Source organism: Cupressus sempervirens, chromosome 5 (genome assembly GCF_028749045.1).
Source record: "Cupressus sempervirens isolate cs-2001-9-10 chromosome 5, ASM2874904v1, whole genome shotgun sequence".
NCBI classification, from domain to species: domain Eukaryota; kingdom Viridiplantae; phylum Streptophyta; class Pinopsida; order Cupressales; family Cupressaceae; genus Cupressus; species Cupressus sempervirens.
The window spans coordinates 114,848,014-114,873,644 of NC_143122.1; positions in this window are offsets into that span (position 1 = coordinate 114,848,014).

Here is a 25,631-nt window from a genome sequence, read left to right on the forward strand (position 1 = left end):
ATCTGTTAACTCCCTTTAATTTGGAAATCTCCCTTTATGAGTGAACTTCACCTTTAATCCTGACCGTTGATTGAAATCGGTCTCAACCGTTGATGAATTTCAGGAAAGTCTATTTAAGAGACCCTCATCTCTTCATTTTGAAAGGTTGAATGAGAATTTGCATCGAGTTGTTGCTAGAATTCATACTCACATTTGCTCATATTCACATACGTAAAGATCAAGTTTGACCAAAAGTTGACCAAATTTAACCACGGTAGACTTGAGTTGACTAGTTTCGAAAATAATTTTGAAATAATTAAATGAAATTATTTAATTAAATGGAGTACTTACTTCTAATTAATTGAACAAAGTTATTTAATTAAATGAGAAGCCATTCGTAATTAATTAAAAGAAGTTATTCAATTAAATAAGAAAAGTGTCTCTAATTAATTAAAGATTATTTAATTAAATAGAAAAAGTAATTATGAGAGAATATCTCATTTTATTAAATTAAATATCTCAACAAAATCTCTCTTCAGTTCAAAAAGGAAAATTTACAGTTCACTTTTGATCAAAAATGAGTTAAATCAGTTAACTCCTTTTTCTACTCAAATTGAATTAGTTAACTCCTTATTTTACTCAAATTAAATCTGTTAACTCCCTTTAATTTGGAAATCTTCCTTTATGACTGAACTTCACCTTTAATCCTAGCCATTGATTGAAATCGATCTCAACCGTTCATCAATTCTAGGAAAGTCTATTTAAGAGACCCTCATCTCTTCATTTTGAAATGTTGAATGAGAATTTGCATTGAATTGTTGCTGGAATTCATACTCATATTTATTCATATTCACATACGCAAAGATCAAGTTTGACCAAAAGTTGACCAGATTTAACCACGGTTGACTTGAGTTGACTATTTTCAAATAGAATTTTGAAATAATTAAATTAAATAGAGTACTTACTTCTAATTAATTCAACAAAGTTATTTAATTAAATGAGAAGCCATTCTTAATTAATTAAATGAAGTTATTTAATTAAATAAAATGAAGATATTTAATTTGAAATAATTAAATGAAATTATTTAATTAAATGGAGTACTTACTTCTAATTAATTAAACATAGTTATTTAATTAAATGAGAAGCCATTCCTAATTAATTAAATGAAGTTATTTAATTAAATAAGAAAAGTGTCTCTAATTAATTAAAGATTATTTAGTTAAATAAAAAAAAAGTAATTATGAGAGCATATCTCATTTTATTAAATTAAATATCTCAACAAAATCTCTCTTCAGTTCAAAAAGGGAAATTTCTAGTTCACTATTGACCAAAAATGAGTTAAATCAGTTAACTCCTTTTTCTAGTCAAATTGAATCAGTTAACTCCTTATTTTACTCAAATTAAATCTGTTAACTCCTTTTAATTTAAAAATCTCCCTTTATGACGGAACTTCACCTTTAATCCTAATCGTTGATTGAAATCGATGTCAACTGTTGATGAGTTCCAGGAAAGTCTATTTAACAGACCCTCATCTCTTCGTTTTGAAAGGATGAATGAGAATATGTATCGAATTGTTGCTGGAATTCATACTCACATTTGCTCATATTCACATACGCAAAGATCAAGTTTGACCAAAAGTTGACCATATTTAACCACGATTGATTTGAGTTGACTAGTTTCGAAAAGAATTTTGAAATAATTAAACGAAATTATTTAATTAAATAGAGTACTTACTTCTAATTATCTAAACAAAGTTTTTTAATTAAATGAGAAGCCATTCCTAATTAATTAAATGAAGTTATTTAATTAAATAATAAAAGAGTCTCTAATTAATTAAAGATTATTTAATTAAATAGAAAAAGTAATTATGAGATCATATCTCATTTGATTAAATTAAATATCTCAACAAAATCTCTCTTCAGTTCAAAAAGAGAAATTTTCAGTTCACTATTGATCAAAAAAAAGTTAAATCGGTTAACTCCCTTTTCTACTCAAATTGAATCAGTTAAATCCTTATTTTACTCAAATTAAATCTATTAATTTCCTTTAATTTGGAAATCTCCCTTTATAACTGAACTTCACTTTTTATCCTGACCGGTTATTGAAATTGATCTCAACCGTTGATGAATTCCAAGAAAGTCTATTTAAGAGACCCTCATCTCTTCATTTTGAAAGGTTGAATGAGAATTTGCATCGAATTGTTGCTGGAATTCATACTCACATTTGCTCATATTCACATACGCAAAGATCAAGTTTGACCAAAAGTTGACCAGATTTAACCTCGGTTTACTTGAGTTGACTAGATTCGAAAAGAATTTTGAAATAATTAAATGAAATTATTTAATTAAATGGAGTACTTACATCTAATTAATTAAACAAAGTTATTTAATTAAATGAGAAGCCATTCCTAATTAATTAAATGAAGTTATTTAATTAAATAAGAAAAGTGTCTCTAATTAATTAAAGATTATTTAAATAAATAAAAAAAGTAATTATGAGAGCATATCTCATTTTACGAACAATACATACATCACACAGTACAATACGTGAATTACGAACAACAAGGTTTCCAATATTAGCACATAGAGATCAGTTATGTTCCTCTGTCGGTTTCCTCGACTAAAATATCTGCACACTCATTGCACACATCAGTAGTCCCAAAAATTACATGTACATATATACATATTATAAATTCACATAAATTGAAACATACATCAATCAGTGTTTCTTTTATCTTACTTAATTCTTAACCATTAAAAAAAATCTCTTAAATCAAAGTATCATTCGTACATGTACCGATTTCATCAACATACATATACATAAAACATTAGATGACAAACATCAATATATCTAGAAGAAACATCACATAACATGAAATAATATAATATGTTCTAAGTATCAGATAATTTTTTGACATCTTGAGTCGTGAGTGTCAAAATGATAAAATAACAACTAAGGCTATGAAGGGTCGGGGCGAGGCCTCACATCCTCCCCCACTAGGCATGAACTTCCTCCTGAAATTCATCAAAAGACAAGGGTATTGAGATTGCATCCGTGCTGCATCTTCCCAAGAATCTGTGACCTCATCGCAACATTCCCACTAAACTCTAGCTTGGTCCAGCTCTCGACCTTGAGGAGCTAGGGTCTATTGGGCAATAATATGGATAGTCTCTAGAGCTAACTGGCCGACCAAATCCACCTATCACCTCAATAATTGTTCCCTGATGCTTAATCTGGAAGTTGTCAACTGCTGCAAAAACTCTGTGGAACCTGCCCATGTCTCCAACTGTCAGCTCTAAAAAAGCCCCTCTCTGACCACTGGATGAATATCCCTGTGAACACTCTCTAGCTATGTGACCCATGCCACCACAAGTATAGCATGGCCCTCGGGTATATGATCATGTATCCTGTGATCCAAACTACTGTGGGTCCCCTGACCTACTAGACCCACTGTATCCACCCCTGGAAGACTGCTGAGTCTGCATTGACTGTGACTTTGGGGTATGTACTTTCTGATCTTGCTGTGATTGCCACTACCTAGGCTCAGAGCCCTGGTAACCCTGTGAGAGTATCTGCTACTGCTGAGACTGTTGGCCCTTAGAGGACCCTGGTGTATAGCTCTGATTCCCTTTCTAAGGGGGTTTTGTCGAGTAGAATTTTGGTTCTAAGACCAATCCCTTGATTCCTGTCTACCTCGAGTATCCTCTGCCACTAGTGCTATCTCCACTACCTGTCTGAAGGTGGTAGGGAAGGCCATCCGAACTAGACTCTGAAGTGATAAATTCAAACCCATGATAAAGCGATGTACTCATACTTTCTCATCCTTCATGTATTCCACATAAGGAAGGAGCTCGAGAAACCTACTCTCATATTGAGCCACTATAAGGCCTCTCTGATAAAGAGAATGGAACTCCTCTATCTGTTTTTGTCAAAAATTCTCTGACAAGTACCTCTCTCGAAATCTTTCTAAGAATGATTCTCGAGTGAGGGTATCCATCCTCACTCCACCTATGATCTCCTCCTGATGCCACCAATTGGAGGCATCCCCTCTCAACTGATGAACTGCTAGGTGTGCCTTTAGATTACTCCCATAGGGTCATAATCCAAAGCACTGCTGTAGGCTCTGCAACCATGCCTATGCTACTGTCCCCTTAGTAGAACCAGTAAATAATGGTGGCCTAAGTTGAGTCAATTCCCTGATATCATCTCCTATATGTCTAGGAGGTCTGACAAGTGGGGGTCCTTTCTGGTGTATTGACTCACCTTTATGCTCATCCTGCCGCTCTAACTATCTCGGTGGGGGACTCCTAGTCCTCTCTCTACCTCTGGGCCCGCCTCCTCTAGGTCCCTTTGCTTCCACTACTGGAATCTGCTGAACTGGCTAAACCACAGGTACTACTCTCTGTTGAACTACATCGATCAAAGTCTGGAGTGCATCTATAATGTCCTAGTTTGGGTTTGATGGTGGTGGAGGTGGAGGTGGTGGAGGTGGTCCATCCCCCTGTCCCACTCTACCACCTCTCGCCCTACGACCTCTGCCTCATGGGTTGCTTCGAGTAATAGGAGGCATCCTACACAATTTAATGTTTAGTTTTAAGTTTTCAGAAGTGTAAGGGTTTAAGGTTCCTAGTGTTGAAACACGGGCTCTGATACCAAAATGTCATGCCCAAACTACGAGGGCAAAAACATAATTTTTTTTTTTTTTTTTAAATTATAATTATTAATTAAAGTGCTCTAAGTTGGAATGATTGAGATAACATTTCAACTACAGGTTCTCTACATTACGTTTTAAGCTCAAAATCCTGAGGAAGAAAATATATAAAAATTTGCTAACCATTTTAAATTTATAATCATTACTAACTAAAATTTAAGGAAAGACATATAAACTTAATTACTCATGCAAACACTTAACTAAAAAAAAAACTTAACTAAATACACTTAATCAAATAAATAACCACTAGCTAAATATAAATCAATAATACATTTAAACTAGTTTAAAATCATATTTGTATAGAACTAAAGTTACACAAATTTAAATGATGATAGAACCTATGAATTTATATTAATTTAACATGATACTAAATTCATAACAAATCTAAACTTATCGTTATAATTCTATTACAATCACAAATAAAATACCAAATTTAATTAACACTAAATTTAAACTATATTCGCAACTAAATTATATTACTATAAATATTTAAAAATACTAACAAATTTAAAATTTGAACTATAATACATTTAATTTTAATTTAACACTAAACTAACTTAATTTATAACTAACTTTAAAACAAAAACTTTAAAGTAACACAAATATTCTAACATACTTTTAATACCGCTAATATTATCAAAAAAAAAAAAAAAACATTAAACTAAAATCTTATTAATCTAAAGCTAAAATATAACCTTATTACAATCTAATTGAAACTACCACAAATTCTAATGCTAAGCCTACATAAAATATACTCACAACTTAAATATTAAATTAACTTAATCCCTATACTAAACTAAAACTAATCCTAACACTAATACTAATACAAAATTTAAATCTATAAATAACAATTTAAACAAAAAAACTATCATTACTAACACACCTAAACTAACCTATACCTACCACTAACCCTTAACACTACTAACTTAACTCTTAACCACCCCTTAACAACTATTTCCCACCCCTAACCCAACATGCCCCACCCCACTTCCCAAGACCTGTGCGCTGCTCAAGGTCTACGCGCTGCAGGCCTTGTCTCCCCCTTCACGTCCCCCTGCGTGAGTGAAGGCAATGAAACCCCAAGTGGAAACATGGGGAAAGGGAAAAAGGTGGGTGGTGAGCAATGAAGGAAAGATAATTTTTAAAAAAAAAAACAAACTATAGTTGCTCTCCCAAGACATGACGTGTCTTATGTGGCATGTTGACCACAATACCTTGCCCACGCCTAGCCCTTAGGGTTAGAGGAAAAAGGTAAGAGAAAAGTTAATTAAGTGGGTAGAGTTTGAATTTAATAATGGTTTAGAATTTGAAAAGAACATAGGGTCCCAGGCTAGCTTTGCCTCCTAGCTTCTAAGGATTAATGCAAAAGTTTTGTGGTTGAAGATTAACAACAACCATGTATTGAATTACTTTCAATTTTCAAAGGTAATTGATTTATATTCTTTTTATATGAATTAATATTAGATTTCAATTGCAAGTCAAAGGAATAATACAGAGAATATTCTCTGTGGTCCAAGAAAGAATTTAATTTTTCTCCATGTATTTTCCAGAGAGGTTTTTCACTCCTGGAGATGCAATTTTTTTTGAAGCCCATTTTAGACCAAGTGTTGGCATATTACTTTGCTATATTTATATTATCTTAAGAGTACACTCTTCCCTAAGGATTACATGAATCCTAACAAACATACTAACAAGGATGAAAACAAGGTTTATAATTGCTCCTTCTCTCCAATAATCTAAGTTTTATCAATCATACTATATTCAAGGTGTGTGTTCATGCTTTAAAAATTCAAGGAGATCCATAATCTCTTAGTCCAAATGATTTGTTCATCAGGAAATTTAACAAAGAAGAGATAATTTGAGTTCTCAAATTAGGAATCCTAATTCATCCAATACTTATACATCAACTTGGAATTTTCATCATATCAAATTTCTCTTCATTAACAAATTAAAAACTTGAAATATCACAATTCAAGACATTATCTATGATTCTAATTTCTCACCTATATATAGAATTTATTTTTTTTGAAATCACATGAGAAAAATGCAAGGAGATTCCCATAATCTTTTCCTTTATCTATTATTCATCCTATTTTGATGAGCATCCATACAACTGAACATTATGATTAAATCTTATGAGAAGAAAATATACTCAACCATTATTTTATTGGCTAACCTGATTCAAAGGCTCAGCCGGGAAAGAATCAGGAAGAAAACCTGGCTTCATTGCCAATCCAACAAAGTTTTGAGATACAATTTAGATAGGATTTCAATCCTGAATTACAACACTTAAATGAAATTTGCTTCATGACCTTCAACAAGGGTTGCATATCCAATTCTGCAACACATTTCTACGAACTGAGGAGGAAACAAAATCTGATCAGGTGATAACAAGCATGACCAAGAAACAAATCAAACATACATAATCATACAAAGTTTACACAATAAGATTCACAATGAATCAAAACTAGGGAAAGGTGGATTCTTCCAACCAGGAGAAGTTGACCACAACACCAAACAGATGCCCAATCGGGGCTATATACCAAGAACTTCTATTCTTCCATTTCAACATACCATAATCATACAAGGTTTGTGCTAACAGGTAGGGGCCCATAACACCCTACCCTTTCTCCCTCTTCTCATCCTAAGAAGAGACTCCACACTGGTTGGAGTCCAACTAAACAGACCTTTCCCAAAATTGGTCACTGCCCTCTCCAAGGGTGAGTAATACCAAAACACCCATGCAAGAAAAAAATCTCAAAATTGCAACAAAAACATGAAACGAAATCATCCAAAATAACATGATTTTCAAATCTTCCCAACATACCCACAAACATACAAACATTGAAACAACAACTAGGTAGCATAAGCATGAAACTAGAAAGAAAGAAATCTGAACAAGGGAGATGAGAATTCCAACCTTCACAAAGAGGTAATGACAATGAACAAGTTTGAGTAGAGCTTCCCTTTCCTTGCTTCAATCTTGAAGAACTCCTCTCTAAATTTAGAGATTGGATAACAACCTCCACAAGTCCAAGAAGGACCTCTAAATAGGCCTCCAACTCAACCACCCAAGGGCTCAATAACTACCCCCACCCACTAGCAATTCTAAAAAATCCTAACTCAACCTACACTACTGTTAGACCCTAAGTGGAGATGAGGTGAGGTAACTCAAGATAACCATGGTCAATTTTCGCACAAAGGCAAAAAGAGACTTTTTGAGTGACCTCAAAAGTCAATAAAAGGGGCTTAGGGGTTGGAAAAGACCCCTAACCCATACCCATACCCTTTGGGTATAATTATATCAAGTTTTAAGCTTTAGAAAAGACGTTCAGAGCCGAACAAAATCTAAGAATAAAATAGGACCATCTAACTACTCTAACATTGCAGATTAAACACTAATTCAGATTAAGGGATGACTAACTTCGATTAAGAACCAAATTAACAAACTGACACCAACTAAACCAACTTGGGTCCAAAGGTTAAACAACTAACCCTAAACGGCACACTGAAGCACATAAACACTTTACGAGTGTCAAGTGACACTAAAAGAACATAATTAAAAACATTAACATTCACTGAATAATGAAGATACATAAATACATCTCATAGTACAATATGTGAATTACGAACAACAAGGTTTCAAAAATTAGCACATAGAGATCAATTTTGTTCCTTCGTCGGTTTCCTCGACTAAAATATCTGCACACTCATTGCACACATTAGTAGTCCCAAAAATCACATGTACATATATACATATTAGAAATTCACATAAATTGAAACATACATCAATCAGGGTTTCTTTCATCTTACTTAATTCTTAACCATAAAAAAAAAACTCTTAAATCAAAGTATAAATCGTACATTTACCGATTTCATCAACATACATATATATAAAACATTAGATGACAAACATAAATATATCTGAAAGTAACATCACATAACATTAAATAATATAATATGTTCTAAGTATCAGATAATGTCTCGACATCTCGAGTCATGAGTGTCAAAATGATAAAATAACAACTAAGGCTATGAAGGGTCGAGGCGAGGCCTCACACTTGAGTTGACTAGTTTCGAAAAGAATTTTGAAATAATTAAACAAAATTATTTAATTAAATGAAGTAATTACTTTTAATTAATTAAACAAAGTTATTTAATTAAATGAGAAGCCATTCCTAATTAATTAAATGAAGTTATTTAATTAAATAAGAAACGTGTCTCTAATTAATTAAAGATTATTTAATTAAATAGAAAAAGTAATTATGAGAGCATATCTCATTTTATTAAATTAAATAACTCAACAAAATCTCTCTTCAGTTCAAAAAGAAAAATTCTAGTTCACTATTGATCAAAAATGACTTAAATCAGTTAACTCCTTTTTCTACTCAAATTGAGTCAGTTAACTCCTTATTTTACTCAAATTAAATCTGTTAACTCCCTTTAATTTGGAAATCTCTCTTTATGAAATAACTTCATGTTTAATCCTGACCGCTAATTGAAATCGATTTCAACCGTTGATGAATTCCAGGAAAGTCTATTTAAGAGACCCTCATCTCTTCATTTTGAAAGGTTGAATGAGAATTTGCATCGAATTGTTGCTGAAATTCATACTCACATTTGCTCATATTCACATACGCAAAGATCATGTTTGACCAAAAGTTGAGCAGATTTAACCACGATTGACCTGAGTTGACAAGTTTCGAAAAGAATTTTGAAATAATTAAATGAAATTATTTAATTAAATGGAGTACATACTACTAACTAATTAAACAAAGTTATTTAATTAAATGAGAAGCCATTCCTAATTAATTAAATGAAATTATTTAATTAAAAAAGAAAAGTGTCTCTCATTAATTAAAGATTATTTAATTAAATAGAAAAAGTAATTATGAGAGCATATCTCATTTTATTAAATTTAATATCTCAAATAAATCTCTCTTAAGTTCAAAATGAAAAATTTCCAGTTCACTATTGATAAAAAATGAGTTAAATCAGTTAACTCCTTTTGCTAGTCAAATTGAATCAGTTAACTCTCTATTTTACTCAAATTAAATCTGTTAACTCCCTTTAATTTGGAAATCTCCCTTTATGACTGAACTTCACCTTTAATCCTGACCGCTGATTGAAACCGATCTCAACCGTTGACGAATTCCAGAAAAGTCTATTTAAGAGACACTCATCTCTTCATTTTGAAAGGTTGAATGAGAATTTGCATCGAATTGTTCCTGGAATTCATACTCACATTTTCTCATATTCACATACGCAAAGATCAAGTTTGACCAAAAGTTGACCAGATTTAACCACGGTTGACTTGAGTTGACAAGTTTCAAAAAGAATTTTGAAATAATTAAACGAAATTATTCAATTAAATGGAGTACTTACTTCTAATTAATTAAAAAAAGTCATTCAATTAAATGAGAAGCCATTCCTAATTAATTAAATGAAGTTATTTAATTGAATAAGAAAAGTGTCTCTAATTAATTAAAGATTATTTAATTAAATAGAAAAAGTAAATATGAGAGCATATATCATTTTAGTAACTTAAATATCTCAACAAAATCTCTCTTTAGTTAAAAAAGGAAAATTTTCAGTTCACTATTGATAAAAAATGAGTTTAATCAGTTAACTCCTTCAACAAAAATTGAATCAGTTAACTCCTTATTTTACTCAAATTAAATCTGTTAACTCCCTTTAATTTAGAAATCTCCCTTTATGACTGAACTTCACCTTTAATCGTGACCGTTGATTGAAATCGATCTCAACCATTGATGAATTCCAGAAAAGTCTATTTAAGAGACCCTCATCTCTTCATTTTGAAAGGTTGAATGAGAATTTGCATTGAATTATTGCTGGAATTCATACTCACATTTGCTCATATTCACATACGCAAAGATCAAGGTTGACCAAAAGTTGACCAAATTTAACTATGGTTGACTTGAGTTGACTAGTTTCGAAAAGAATTTTGAAATAATTAAACGAAATTATTTAATTAAATGGAGTACTTACATCTAATTAATTAAACAAAGTCATTTAATTAAATGAGAAGCCATTCCTAATTAATTAAAGGAAGTTATTTAATTAAATAAGAAAAGTGTCTATAATTAATTAAAGATTATTTAATTAAATAGAAAAAGTAATTATGAGAGCATATATCATTTTATTAAATTAAATATCTCAACAAAATCTCTCTTCAGTTCAAAAAGAGAAATTTTCAGTTCACTATTGATAAAAAATGAGTTAAATTAGTTAACTCTTTTTTCTACTCAAATTGAATTAGTTAACTCCCTATTTTACTCAAATTAAATCTTTTAACTCCCTTTAATTTGCAAATCTCCCTTTATGACTAAACTTCACCTTTAATCCCTACTGTTGATTGAAATCGATCTCAACCGTTGATGAATTTCAAGAAAGTCTATTTAAGAGACCCCCATCTCTTCATTTTGAAACGTTGAATGAGAATTTGCATCGAATTGTTGCTGAAATTCATACTCACATTTGCTCATATTCACATACGCAAAGATCAAGTATGACCAAAAGTTGACTAGATTTAACCATGGTTGACTTGAGTTGACCAGTTTCGAAAACAATTTTGAAATAATTAAACAAAATTATTTAATTAAATGGAGTACTTCTAATTAATTAAACAAAGTCATTTAATTAAACGAGAATCCATTCCTAATTAATTAAATGAAGTTATTTAATTAAATAAGAAAATTTTCTATAATTAATTAAAGATTATTAAATTAAATAGAAAAAGTAATTATGAGAGCATATCTTATTTTATTAAATTAAATATCTCAACAAAATCTCTCTTTAGTTCAAAAAGCAAAATTTTCAGTTCACTATTGATCAAAAATGAGTTAAATCAATTAACTTCTTTTTCTACTCAAATTGAATCAGTTAACTCCTTATTTTTCTCTAATTAAATCTCTTAACTCAATTGAATTTAGAAATCTCTCTTTATGACTAAACTTCACCTTTAATTCTGACCATTGATTGAAATCGATCTCAACCGTTGATGAATTATAGAAAAATCTATTTGAGAGACCCTCATATCTTTATTTTGAAAGGTTGAATGAGAATTTGCATCGAATTGTTGCTAGAATTCATACTCACATTTGCTCATATTCACATATGCAAAAATTAAGTTTGACCAAAAGTTGACCAGATTTAACCACGGTTGACTTGAGTTGACTAGTTACAAATTTTTTTTTGAAATTATTGAACGAAATTATTCTCATTCAACCTTTCAAAATGAAGAGATGAGAGTCTCTTAAATAGACTTTCCTGAAATTCATCAACGGTTGAGATCGATTTAAATCAACTGTCAAGATTAAAGGTGAAGTTCAATCATAAAGGGAGATTTCAAAATTAAAGGGAGTTAACAGATTTAATTTGAGTAAAATAAGGAGTTAACTGATTCAATTTGAGTAGAAAATGGATTTAACTGATTTAACTCATTTTTTATCAATAGTGAACTGGAAATTTCCCTTTTTGAACTGAAGAGAGATTTTGTTGAGATATTTAATTTAATAAAATGAGATATGCTATCATAATTACTTTTTCTATTTAATTAAATAGTCTTTAATTAATTAGAAAAAAATTTCTTATTTAATTAAATAACTTCATTTAATTAATTAGGAATGGCTTCTCATTTAATTAAATAACTTTGTTTAATTAATTAGAAGTACTCCATTTAATTAATTAATTTCGTTTAATTATTTCAAAAAAAAATTCGAAACTATTCAAGTCAAGTCAACTGTGGTTAAATCTGATCAAATTTTGGTCAAACTTGATCTCTGCATATGTGAATATGAGCAAATGTGAGTATGAATTCCAGTAATAATTCGATGCAAATTCTCATTCAACCTTTCAAAATGAAGAGATGAGGGTCTCTTAAATAGACTTTCCTGAAATTCATCAACGGTTGAGATCAATTTAAATGAATAGTCAAGATTAAAGGTGAAGTTCAGTCATAAAGGGAGATTTCCAAATTAAAGGGATTTAACAGATTTAGTTTGAGTAAAATAAGGAGTTAACTGATTCAATTTGACGAGAAAGAGGAGTTAACTGATTTAACTCATTTTTTATCAATAGTGAACTGAAAATTTCCCTTTTTGAATTGAAGAGAGATTTTGTTGAGATATTTAATTTCATAAAATGAGATATGCTCTCATAATTACATTTTGTATTTAATTAAATAATCTTTAATTAATTAGATACACTTTCCTTATTTAATTAAATAACTTCATTTAATTAATTAGGAATGGCTTCAAATTTAATTATATAACTTTGTTTAATTAATTAGAAGTAAGTACTTCATTTAATTAAATAATTTTGTTTAATTATTTCAAAATTCTTTTCGAAACTAGTCAACTCAAGTCAACCGTGGTTAAATTTGGTCAACATTTGATCAAATTTGATCTTTACGTATGTGAATATGAGCAAATGTGAGTATGAATTCTAGCAACAATTCGATGCAAATTCCCATTCAACCTTTAAAAATGAAAAGATGAGGGTGTCTTAAATAGACTTTCCTAGAATTCATCAATGATTGAGATCGATTTCAAACAACGATCAGGATTAAAGGTGAAGTTCACTCATAAAGGGAGATTTCCAAATTAAAGGGAGTTAATAGATTTAATTTGAGTAAAATAAGGAGTTAACTGATTCAATTTGAGTAGAAAAAGGAGTCAACTGATTTAACTCATTTTTTATCAATAATGAACTAGAAATTTCTTTTTTTGAACTAAAGAGAGAGTTTGTTGAGATATTTAATTTAATAAAATGAGATATGCTCTCATTGTTACTTTTTTTATTTAATTAAATAATCTTTAATTAATTAGAGCCACTTTTCTTATTTAATTAAATAACTTCATTTAATTAATTAAGAATGGCCTCTCATTTAATTAAATAAATTTGTTTAATCAATTAGAAGTAAGTACTCCATTTAATTAAATAATTTCATTTAATTATTTTAAAATTCTTTTCGAAACTAGTCAACTCAAGTTAGCTGTGGTTAAATTTGGTCAACTTTTGGTCAAACTTGATCTTTGCGTATGTGAATATGAGCAAATGTGAGTATGAATTTCAGCAACAATTCGATGCAATTTCTCATTCAACCTTTCAAAATGAAGAGATGAGTGTCTCTTAAATAGATTTTCCTAGAATTCATCAACTGTTGAGATAGATTTAAATGAACAGTCAAGATTAAAGGTGAAGTTCAGTCATAAAGGGAGATTTCCAAATGAAAGGGAGTTAACAGATTTAATTTGAGTAAAATAAAGAGTTACCTGATTCAATTTGAGTAGAAAAAGTAGCTAACTGATTTAATTCATTTTTTATCAATAGTGAACTAAAAATTTAACTTTTTGAACTGAAGAGAGATTTTGTTTAGATATTTAATTTAATAAAATGAGATATGCTCTCATAATTACTTTTTCTACTTAATTAAATAATCTTTAAGTAATTATAGACACTTTTCTTATTTTATTAAATAACTTCATTTAATTAATTAAAAATGGCTTCTCATTTAATTAAATAACTTTTTTTAATTAATTAGAAGTAAGTACTCCGTTTAAATAATTAATTTTGTTCAATTATTTCAAAATTATTTTCGAAACTAGTCAACTCAATTCAATTGTGGTTAAATTTGGTCAGCTTCTGGTCAAACTTGATCTTTGTGTATGTGAATATGGGCAAATGTGATTATGAATTCCAGCAACAATTCGATGCAAATTCTCATTCAACCTTTGAAAATGAAGAGATGAGGGTCTCTTAAATAGACCTTCCTAGAATTCATCTACAGTTGAGATCGATTTCAATCAACGGTCAGGATTAAAGGTGAAGTTCAGTAGTAAAACAAAATTTTTAAATTAATTGGAGTTAACTGATTTAATTTGAATACAATAAGGAGTTAACTAATTCAATTTGACTAGAAAAAGGAGTTAACTGATTTAACTCATTTTTTATCAATAGTGAACTGGAAATTTCCCTTTTTGAATTGAAGAGAGATTTTGTTGAGATATTTAATTTCATAAAATGAGATATGCTCTCATAATTACATTTTCTATTTAATTAAATAATCTTTAATTAATTCGAGACAATTTCCTTATTTAATTAAATAACTTTATTTAATTAATTAGGAATAGCTTCTTATTTAATTATATAACTTTGTTTAATTAATTAGATGTAAGTACTCCATTTAATTAAATAATTTCATTTAATTATTTCAAAATTCTTTTCGAAACTAGTCAACTCAAGTCAGCCGTGGTTAAATCTGGTCAACTTTTGGTCAAACTTAATTTTTGCGTATGTGAATATAAACAAATGTGAGTATGAATTCCAGCAACAATTCGATACAAATTCTAATTCAACCTTTCAAAATGAAGAGATGAGGGTCTCTTAAATAGACTTTACTGGAATTCATCAATAGTTGAGATCGATTTCTATCAACGGTCAGGATTAAAGGTGAAGTTCAGTCATAAAGGGAGATTTCCAAATTAAAGGGAGTTAACAGATTTAATTTGAGTAAAATAAGGAGTCAATTGATTCATTTTGAGTAGAAAAATGAGTCAACTGATTTAACTCATTTTTTTATCAATAGTGAACTGAAAATTTCTCTTTTTCAACTGAAGAGAGAGTTTGTTGAGATATTTAATTTAATAAAATGAGATATGCTCTCATAATTAGTTTTTCTATTTAATTAAATAATCTTTAATTAATTAGAGCCACTTTTCTTATTTAATTAAATAACTTCATTTAATTAATTAGAAATGGGATCTCATTTAATTAAATAATTTTATTTAATTAATTAGAAGTAAGTACTCCATTTAATTAAATAATTTTGTTTAATTATTTCAAAAAAAAATTTGAAACTAATCAACTCAAGTCAACTGTGGTTAAATCTAGTCAACTTTTGGTCAAATTTGATCTTTGCATATGTGAATATGAGCAAATGTGAGTATGAATTCAAGCAACAATTCGATGCAAATTCTCATTCAACCTTTCAAAATGAAGAGATGAGGGTCTCTTAAATAGACTTTCTTAGAATTCATCAATGGTTGAGATCGATTTCAATCAATAGTCAGGATTAAAGGTGAAGTTCAGTCATAAAGGGAGATTTTCAAATTAAAGGGAGTTAACAAGTTTAATTTGAGTAAAATAAGGAGTTAACTGATTTAATTTGAGTAGAAAAAGAAGTTAACTCATTTAACTCATTTTTTGTCAATAGTGTACTAAAAATTTCCCTTTTTAAACTGAAGAGAGATTTTGTTGAGATATTTAATTTAATAAAATGAGATATGCTCTCATAATTACTTTTTCTATTCAATTAAATAATCTTCAACTAATTAGAGACATTTTTATTATTTAATTAATTAGGAATGGCTTCTCGTTTAATTAAATAACTTTGTTAAATTAATTAGAAGTAAGTAATCCTTTTAATTAATTAATTTTCTTTAATTATTTAAAAAAAAATTGAAACTAGTCAACTCAAGTCAACTGTGGTTAAATTAGGTCAACTTTTGTTCAAACTTGATCTTTGCGTATGTGAATATGAGCAAATGTGAGTATGAATTTCAGCAACAATTCAATGCAAATTCTCATTCAACCTTTCAAAATGAAGAGATGAGGGTCTCTTAAATAGACTTTCCTAGAATTCATCAACGGTTGAGATGAATTTCAATCAACGGTCAGGATTAAACGTGAAGTTCAGTCATAAAGGAAGATTTCCAAATTAAAGGGAGTTAATAGATTTACTTAGAGTAAAATAAGGAGTTAACTGATTCAATTTGAGTAGAAAAAGGAGTTAATTGATTTAACTCATTTTTTTATCAATAGTGAACTGGAAATTTCTCTTTTTGAACTGAAAAGAGATTTTGTTGAGATATTTAATTCAATAAAATGAGATATGCTCTAATAATTACTTTTTCTATTTAATTAAATAATTTTTAATTAATTAGAGACACTTTTCTTATTTAATTAAATAACTTCATTTAATTAATTAGGAATGGCTTCTCATTTAACTAAATAACTTTGTTTAATTAATTAGAAGTAAGTACTCTATTTAATTAAATAATTTCGTTTAATTATTTCAAAATTCTTTTCAAAACTAGTCAACTCAAGTCAACCATGGTTAAATCTGGTCAACTTTTTGTCAAACTTGATCTTTGCTTTAAAGAGAGTTAATAGATTTAAAGAGAGTTAATAGATTTAATAGATTTACTTTGAGTTAAATAAGGAGTTAACTGATTCAATTTGAGTAGAAAAAAGAATTAATTGATTTAACTCATTTTTTATCAATAGTCAACTGGAAATTTCCCTTTTTGAACTGAAGAGAGATTTAATTCAATAAAATGAGATATGCTCTCATAATTACTTTTTCTATTTAATTAAATAATCTTTAATTAATTAGAGCCACATTTCTTATTTAATTAAATAACATCATTTAATTAATTAGGAATGGCTTCTCATTTAATTAAATAAATTTGTTTAATCAATTAGAAGTAAGTACTCCATTTAATTAAATAGTTTCGTTTAATTATTTAAAAATTCTTTTCGAAACTAGTCAAGTCAAGTCAACCGTGGTTAAATCTAGTCAACTTTTGGTCAAACTTAATCTTTGCGTATGTGAATATGAGCAAATGTGAGTATGAATTCCAGCAACAATTCGATGCAAATTCTCATTCAACCTTTAAAAATTAAGAGATGAGGATCTCTTAAATAGAATTTCCTAGAATTCATCAAAGGTTGAGATCGATTTAAATGAACAGTCAGGATTAAAGGTGAAGTTCAGTCATAAAGGGAGATTTCCAAATTAAACGGAGTTAACAAGTTTAATTTGAGTAAAATAAGGAGTTAACTGATTCAATTTGAGTAGAAAAAGGAGTTAACTGATTGAACTCATTTTTTATCAATAGTGAACTGTAAATTTCTCTTTTTGAACTGAAGAGAGATTTTGTTGAAATATTTAATTTAATAAAATGTGATATGCTCTCATAATTACTTTTTCTATCTAATTAAATAATCTTTAATTAATTAGAGACACTTTTCTTATTTAAATAAATAAATTCAATTAAATAATTAGGAATGGCTTCTCATTTAATTAAATAATTTTGTTTAATTAATTAGAAGTAAGTACTCCATTTAATTAAATAATTTCGTTTAATTATTTCAAAATTTTTTTCGAAACTAGTCAACTCAAGGCAACCGTGGTTAAATCATGTCAACTTTTGGTCATACTTGATCTTTGCATATGTGAATATGAGCAAATGTGAGTATGAATTCTTGCAACAATTCGATGCAAATTGTCATTCAACCTTTCAAAATGAAGAGATGAGGGTCTCTTAAATAGACTTTACTAAAATTCATCATCGGTTGAGATCGATTTCAATCAACGGTCAGGATTAAAGGTGAAGTTCAGTCATAAAGGGAGATTTCCAAATTAAAAGAAGTTAACAGATTTCAGTTGAGTAAAATAAGGAGTTAACTGATTCAATTTGAGTAGAAAAAGGAGTCAACTGATTTAACTCATTTTTGATCAATAGTGAACTTGAAATTTCTCTTTTTTAACTGAAGAGAGATTTTGTTGAGATATTTAATTTAATAAAATGAGATATGCTCTCATAATTACTTTTTCTATTTAATTAAATAATCTTTAATTAATTAGAGACACTTTTCTTATTTAATTAAATAACTTCATTTAATTAATTAGGAATGGCTTCTCATTTAATTAAATAACTTTGTTTAATTAATTAGAAGAAAGTACTCCATTTAATTAAATAAATTCATTTAATTATTTCAAAATTCTTTTCGAAACTAGTCAACACAAGTCAACTGTGGCTAAATCTGGTCAACTTTTGGTGAATCATGATCTTTGCGTATGTGAATATGAGCAAATTTGAGTATGAATTCCAGCAACAATTTGATGCAAATTCTCATTCAACCTTTCAAAATGAAGAGATGAGGGTCTCTTAAATAGACTTTTCTCGAATTCATCAACGGTTGAAATCGATTGCAATCAACGGTCCGGATTAAAGGTGAAGTTTAGTCATAAAGGAAGATTTCCAAATTAAAGGGAGTTAACAGATTTTATTTGAGTAAAATAAAGAGTTAACAGATTCAATTTGAGTAGAAAAAGGAGTTAACTAACTTAACTCATTTTTGATCAATAGTGAACTGGAAATTTCCCTTTTTCAACTGAAGAGAGATTTTGTTGAGATATTTAATTTAATAAAATGCGATATGCTCTTATAATTACTTTTTCTATTCAATTAAATAATCTTTATATAATTAGGGACACTTTTCTTATTTAATTAAATAACTTCATTTAATTAATTAAGAATGGCTTCTAATTTAATTAAATAACTTTATTTAATTAATTAGAAGTAAGTACTCCATTTAATTAAATAATTTTGTTTAATTATTTCAAAATTCTTTTCGAAGCTAGTCAACTCAAGTCAACCATGGTTAAATCTGGTCAACTTTTGGTCAAATTTGATCTTTGCGTATGTAAATATGAGCAAATGTGAGTATGAATTTCAGCAACAATTTGATGCAAATTCTCATTCAACCTTTCAAAATGAAGAGATGAGGGTCTCTTAAATAGACTTTTTTGGAATTCATTAACGGTTGAGATCGATTTCAATCAACAGTCAGGATTAAAGGTGAAGTTCAGTCATAAAGGGAGATTTCCAAATTAAAGAGAGTTACCAGATTTAATTTGAGTAAAATAAGGAGTTAACTGATTCAATTTGAGTAGAAAAAGGAGTTAATTGATTTAACTCATTTTTGATCAATAATGAACTGGAAATTTTTCTTTTTGAACTAAAGAGAGATTTTGTTGAGATATTTAATTTAATAAAATGAGATATGCTCTCATAATTACTTTTTCTATTTAATTAAATAATCATTAATTAATTAGAGAAACTTTTCTTATTTAATTAAATAACTTCATTTAATTAATTAGGAATGGCTTCTCATTTATTTAAATAACTTTGTTTAATTAATTAGAAGTAAGTACTTCATTTAATTAAATAATTTCGTTTAATTATTTCAAAATTCTTTATGAAACTAGTCAACTCAAGTCAACCATGGTCAAATCTGGTCAACTTTTGGTCAAACTTGATCTTTGCATATGTGAATATGAGCAAATGTGAGTATGCATTTTAGCAACAATTCGATGCAAATTCTCATTCAACCTTTCAAAATGAAGAGATGAGGGTCTCATAAATAGACTTTCCTGGAATTCATCAACAGTTGAGATCGATTTCAATCAACAGTCAGGATTAAAGGTGAAGTTCAGTAATAAAGGAAGATTTCCAAATTAAAAGGAGTTAATAGATTTAATTTGAGTAAAATAAGGAGGTAACTAATTCAATTTGAGTAAAAAAAGGAGTCAACTAATTTAACTCATTTTTTTATCAATAGTGAACTGGAAATTTCCATTTTTAAACTAAAGAGAGATTTTGTTGAGATATTTAATTTAGTATTATGACATATGCTCTCATAATTACTTTTTCTATTTAATTAAGTAATCTTTAATTAATTAGAGACACTTTTCTTATTTAATTAAATAACTTTATTTAATTTATTAGGAATGGCTTCTCATTTAATTAAATAACTTTGTGTAATTAATTAAAAGTAAGTACTCTATTTAATTAAATAATTTTGTTTAATTATTTCAAAAAATTTTTTGAAACTAGTCAACTCAAGTCAACCATGGTTAAATCTGATCAACTTTTGGTCAAACTTGATCTTTGTGTATGTGAATATAAGCAAATGTGAGTATGAATTCCAACAACAATTCGATGTAAATTCTCATTCAACCTTTCAAAATGAAGAGATGAGGGTCTCTTAAATAGACGTTCCTGGAATTCATCAACGGTTAAGATCGATTTCAATCAACGGTCAGGATTAAAGGTGAAGTTCAGTCATAAAGGGAGATTTCCAAATTAAAGAGAGTTAACAGATTTAATTTGAGTAAAATAAAAAGTTAACTGATTCAATTTGAGTAGAAAAAGAAGTTAATTGATTGAACTCATTTTTGATCAATAGTGAACTGTAAATTTCCCTTTTTGAACTGAAGAGAGATTTTGTATAGATATTTAATTTAATAAAATGAGATATGCTCTCATAATTACTTTTTTTATTTAATTAAATAATCTTTAATTAATTAGAGAAACTTTTCTTATTTAATTAAATAACTACATATAATTAGTTAGGAATGGCTTCTCATTTAATTAAATAACTTTGTTTACTTAATTGAAAGTAAGTACTTCATTTAATTAAATAATTTCATTTAATTATTTAAAAATTATTTTCGAGACTAGTCAACTCAAGTCAACTGTGGTTAAATCTGGTCAACTTTTGGTCAAACTTGATCTTTGCGTATGTGAATATGAGCAAATGTGAGTATGAATTCTAGCAACAATTCGATGCAAATTCTCATTCAACCTTTCAAAATGAAGAGATGAGGGTCTCTTAAATAGACTTTCTTGGAATTCATCAATGGTTGAGATCGATTTTAATCAACGGTTAGGATTAAATGTGAAGTTTAGTCATAAACAGAGATTTTCAAATTAAAGGGAGTTAACAAATTTAATTTGAGAAAAATAACGAGTTAACTGATTTAACTCATTTTTGATGAATAGTGAACTGGAAATTTTTCTTTTTGAACTGAATAGAGATTTTGTTGAGATATTTAATTTAATAAAATGAGATATGCACTCGTAATTACTTTTTCTATTTAATTAAATAATCTTTAATTAATTAGAGATACTTTTCTTATTTAATTAAATAACTTCATTTAATTAGTTAGGAATGGCTTCTCATTTAATTAAACAACTTTTTTTAATTAATTAGAAGTAGGTACTCCATTTAATTAAATATTTCGTTTAATTATTTCAATTTTTTTTTCGAAACTGGTCAACTCAAGTCAATCGTGGTTAAATCTAGTCAACTTTTGGTCAAACTTGATCTTTGCGTATGTGAATATGAGCAAACGTGAGTACAAATTCCAGTAAGAATTTGATGCAAATTCTCATTCAACCTTTCAAAATTAAGAGATGAGGGTCTCTTAAATAGACTTTCCTAGAATTCATCAATGGTTGAGATCGATTTCAATCAACACTCAGGATTAAAGGTGAAGTTCAGTCATAAAGGGAGATTTCCAAATTAAATGGAGTTAACAGATTTAATTTGAGTAAAATAAGGAGTTAACTGATTCAATTTGAGTAGAAAAAGGAGTTAACTGATTTAACTCATTTTTTATCAATAGTGAATTGAAAATTTCTCTTTTTGAACTGAAGAGATGTAATGTCCCGCCAAGGGTTCCAAAGAATTAACCTAAAATTTCACTAAGTTTAGTAGCATTTTTTTTTTTTTGAAAATAAATACCATATATATAACTCATGCACAATAACGGAAGGAATAGCATTGTCCATCATAACATACATAATAGATTACATTCTTTAAGATCCCTTAACGTTGAATTACATACATGAATCCATCTAGTACAACATCCACATGAAATAATAATGATAAGTCTAATGTTTATACATTACATTTGAAATACTCAATCATCCACTGTTCATGTCATAGGGTATGACAACCTCAAAAAATATACATACATAGAATAAGGTACATCATCCTATTCTAATCCATGATACATCAAAGTAGAGATAATCACATGATACAAAAACATATACATCGATCATAAAGATCAAACATAATAAGCTAAGTGCACAATTCCTCCCAACCGTCAATAGCATCATTAGACCATCGTGGATCCTAGCCATCTCTCCGTGCGTAACATTCCAAATCACTGAAGAGATCATTGGTATTACATAGTAGGAATGTCACTCCTAATATATACAACATCATATGTAGAAAGTAATCTAACATGCAAATATAAGCATAAGATAACATCATCTAACATATGCTAATCATCAATGAAAATTGATACATATCCACCATCATGAAGGACGCATCAGCTACGATGTCTCAATGAATCTCAAAATGATAAGAGTGGAAAATACACTACCACCCGATCGCATGGTACCTAAATGGTCCACTCCCACCGTGCTAAGGAGATAATCTCAATTCTCAAACAGGCTATCAAAATCACATAACACATATCTCTATAAGTCTAGGAATCCTAAAAGTATACTAACTCAAGGTTCCAAACACAAAATCTGACATCTAATCCCAGAGGCACACAATGACATGTAGGAACCTACTATGCAAGTGGAACAGTGTCATCATAATTATCACGTACAAGTTACCCTGGCAGTTAGCTAAACTCCACGGGTCCATACTGATTTCATGCAGCCACTAGTATCTTCTCATACTGACGAGACATACTACAGAATCCAAGGTCGCAACCATGCGTCTCATGTAATGCCCCGCCAAGGGACCCAAAGAATTAACCTAGAATTTCACTAACATTTTATTTTTTTTTCATAGAATTAAACATCACATATAACTTATGCACATTAATGGAAAAAATAGCAATGTCCATCTGAAAGTACAAATAAAATAAATAACAGATTACATTCTTTAAGATCCCTTAACATTGAATTACATACATGAATCCATCTAGCACAACATCCACATGAAATAATAATGATACGTCCAATATACAAATATCCTTTCTGAATTACATTCCAGAATGCACAATCATCCACTGTACATGTCATAGGGTATGATAGGCACAAAAATATACATACATATATTAAGGTACATCATCCTATTCTAATCCATGATACATCAAAGTAGAGATAAACACATGATACACATGATAGAGAACATATACATCCATCATAAAGATCAACATAACAAACTAAGTGCATGGTTCCTCCCAACTGTTAATAACATCATTAGACCATCGTGGATCCTAGCCATCCCTCCGTGCGTAACATTCCAAATCATCGAAGAGATCATCGATATTACATAGTAGGAATGTCACTCCTAATAAATACAACATAATATGTAGAAGTAATATAACATGCAAATAAAAGCATAAGATAACATCATCTAACATATGCTAATTATCAATGAAAAAGGATACATATCCACCATCATGAAGGATGCATCAGCCACGATGTCTCAATAAATCTCAAAATGATAAGAGTGGAAAATACACTACCACCCGACCTCATGGTACCTAAGTGGTCCACTCCCACCGTGCTAAGGAGATAATCTCAAGTCCCAAACAGGCTATCAGAATCACATAGCACATATCTCTTTAAGTCCAAGAATCCTAAAAGTATACTAACTCAAATGTTCTAAACACAAAATCTGACATCTAATCCCAGAGGCACACAATGACGTGTAGGAACCTACTATGGAAGCGACAAAGTGTCATCATAATTATCACGTACAAGTTACCCTAGCAGTTAGCTAAACTCCATGGGTCCATACTGATTTCATGCAGCCACTAGTATGCTCTCATACTGACGAGGCATACTACAGAATGCAAGGTCGCAACCATGCATCTCACTACTCCCATCCTAGCCTGTACAAGCACTCAAGGCATGGGCGAGAACAAAACTCTTATCTTTTTAGATTCATTTTCTTAGTATTAGGTGTGAATGTTATCACTTATTAATCCAACTTACAATGAGTTACCCTGGCAGCCTCTTAGGGCCCTAGCCCCAATTGCAAGCCACTTCCCGTCACTACATGTAGATATCTTACCCAAATGCTCATGGACTCATAAATCTCAAAATCACAAAAAATAATCCATAATAAAATCATCAAATATGCATAAAAGCATCAAATCTCCATGAGAAAATATCCATAGAAAATCATGAACACAACAACTCTCTATTGGCAACTGAAGTATCACTGATAATCAAATATCCAATTGTTCTCAATAACCAAAATATATATCTCAATCATACTAATTGAATACTCCAAAAATGGTTGATTAAAACATGTCACAGCATGACATCATCAAGAATAAATCCACATCTCAGTCCCATCATGGCGACTAGAAAATAATCAAGGATAACTAATCGATGACCAAAATAATGGTTAGGTCAAGAGTCTCATACACAAGAATCTCAACTATAATAATTAGTAATCACATCCAATACATAGAGCATTCCATCACAAACCATGGTTGGGTTTATAAAGATCGAGATTAAAATATCATCATGACATCACAATCACATAACCCCCAAGCCTCTGGTAGACGTCCTATACTGGTCAACACTAGTCAACCCAAAACCCAAAACAATAGCATAAAGAATACACAATGTAAACACATGTTTTGGTTTTGCTGAGTTTTCAAATTTGAATTTAAAAGTCTCAATTTACGTTTTTTCCAAATTATATTAAGTGGAGAAATTTCATGTTTTTCCTAACCCATGTATTTGTTTGATAGATAAAAGTTTCTCCCCAAAACTATTAGACTCAATTTTCTAATTGATATAATAATATTTTGGTTATATAACATTGTTTGAAAATTGACACTCTCAATGAATCAAAACTTCGATTATATTCTAATAACTAATCTTAAATTAAACTGAGTTTAATTAAATTAATTATTAATATCTCTTCATAATTGACAAGCTCAATATCAATATTTTAAATCATTAAAAGAGTGATCCATTAATTTAGAACTTTATAATATTCATTTATAATTAATTATATATACATACATATATATATATATATATAAACATTCATACATAAATATATATATATATAATAACATTTAATAATTAATGATATTGCAACAAAATCGAGATTCATATCCAAATCTCATATGAAATAACGTTGTGAATAAAACTTTATATAATTTAAAACCAAACTCAAATCGCAATGCGATTTTAAAATCGCGCGGCCCAATACATCCACACCGTAGGTACACTGCGGTCTCATAGGCCTGCGGTGGGTGGGGTATATAATACCCGCCCAAAATCATATATAT